This window comes from Hakea prostrata, chromosome 2, assembly GCF_041222555.1.
Source record: "Hakea prostrata isolate BN-2017 chromosome 2, UWA_Hpros_2, whole genome shotgun sequence".
In the NCBI taxonomy this organism is placed as follows: domain Eukaryota; kingdom Viridiplantae; phylum Streptophyta; class Magnoliopsida; order Proteales; family Proteaceae; genus Hakea; species Hakea prostrata.
Window position 1 is genome coordinate 28,758,454 of NC_142601.1, and position 2,386 is coordinate 28,760,839.

Genomic DNA, 2,386 nt, shown 5'->3' on the forward strand with positions numbered 1-2,386 from the left:
TGTCTCTCTTCTCTAATCTCTTCTACAAGGTATGTAATCTCTCACTCTCTCTCTAATCTACTTCTACCTCACCTTATTCTTGCTGTTGGGGCTATGAAGGAGGTGTTGTAACCTTGCAACCACCTCTTCTAATGTCTCTTGTGATTCCTATAAACCCCCATTCATTCTATTAATGCTATGTATCTCATATCGATTCTTAACCTTGTCTTTCTTATGAAATTCCTCCATAGCAACATGATTTCATCTCCTAAACTGATTCCTATAGTATGCTAAGTCTGATTATATGTTAATAATCATTCCTAATCTATTGCTTATCATTCTCTTGATTGAATCCCTAATCTCCCTTGCAATTGCATTGATTTCATTATGAAACTTGATGTTCTTGCCCTCTTACTTTGATTCCTCTTCATGGCAACATGAGTTCATTTTCTTAATCGATTTTCTTTAGCAATGAGGTCTGATTACATGTTAGTAGTTGTCTATATTCTGCTGCTCATCATTCTATTGATTAAATTCCTAAGCTCTCTTGCATTTGCAATTGATTCCATTGAAGACCATGAATTCCAACTCTTGAACTTGATATGTCAATTTGGGGATTTCTAATTTGACCATTGGATGATGTTAATTCTTTGATATTAGTGTCTCTATATTGTGTTTAAGCTGCTCTCCAAGTTTCGTATCGATCCAAGACCCGGAAGACCAACTTTGAGCCAAAAACCCAACTTGCTGTCCGAGACCCTTTGGGTTGATATAGTGGGTCGATACCATCGACCCAAGGTATCGACCAACAAGGTTCTTTGTCGAAACTTTTGCCCGTTTTTTGATCCATTCGACCTTCGATTGTTTTGATTTCTTCTCTAATCCTTCATGTATGTTTGTTTTGGGTTTTAAGACTATAATTGGACCATTCTCTTGTGACTTCGGATCATCTTCTTCACAATTTGAGGTAAGGACGGTTATTGCCATATAACATAGACTGTATGACTTTTACACAGTTGTTGGTAACTTAGTAGACTTAACTTATTAGTTGATTTTAGACATCATATGACTACTGTAGTTACCTTATGACAGTAGCACCATGCTTAATTACTTGGTTTATCATGTTTACTTATTCTTGTCAATTATTTATACAGTGTATTATGACATGTTATGACATGTTTTCAATATGATAATGTATTGTTGATATGTAATGGATGGGAATAAGCATGTGATTGCTTAGGTATGATTTGGGATTGGGGAGTGCCCTACTGGTACTTCTGTCCTTGGACATCAGAGGGAATAGTATGGGATGTTCTCCGAAGATGCCCATCGACGCTTTCCTGGATCATTGGATGACATACATAGGACTTGTCTAGATGTATGGCTAGGATGTCCCTGTCATATCAAACCCGAATCGGAAGGGCATTGAGACTGAACGACCCATGGTAGTAGTGTGGATTTGTGGGCGCTCAAGACCAGTAACCATCCCGTGAGAGGACATAAATTGCATTGCGGATACCCGAAAGGGGCCATTTATTGGTAGGGTTGCAAATGGCTAGACTTGGGCTCATGGGCACTCAAGATCGGTGAAATGATCCGTGAGGGGACGTGAGAGCTTCCCATCTACTATTTGTTGATGACCAATAGGGTTGATGAGTCCGGTGGGTAATATCCGTGACTCTAGTGTGAAGGATACCGGAAAGGATCCCGAGAGGGGAGGAATGGACGTATCTGGAACTGACATGATATGACTAAGTAGATGACTTGCATTGGGCTAGGCTTTACCTTGACATGCGCCAATACTTAGAGCAAATGGTGATGTGAGAGTGTGAAATCCAGCCCAAAACCTAAATTAGACACCCTATTTGTTTTGGATGAAGAAGAACTTGTTTGATGTTTGACCTTGAAGTGGACCTTGAGTATGGTGTTGATATGTTTAGAAGATCCTAGAAAGTCAGGTCGGACCTCTCCCTTAGTGTAGATTCGAAAACCCAAAGTGAAGGAAGAAGGCTTGTGGGCCATCTCAGTTGAAGACATGGTCTTTGAACCCAAACCCATAGAAAATTTATGATGGAATTCCCTATTTGAAAACCTTGTCTGATTTGGAGATGAAATGCACCTTGATGAAGAGAAGATTGGTTAATGACCTTAGAGCATGGTTAGATATGATTTAAAGCCATTTTCCTATGCTAGGTAAGTTATAGTTGTTGTGTTTAAAGTTTCGTTTGATTCTGATAAGAGAAATGCCCTCAAATCCCTGTTTTAGGCTATCTTGCTGTCAGCCTGGGTCGACTGGGCCAATCAACCCAACCCAGTCGACCCAAGTAAACAAAATTCGAGCAGAATCTTCTGTTTAGGTCATTATTGCTATATATACCTCATAACTTCGTGTTTTTAGTATCCCTAG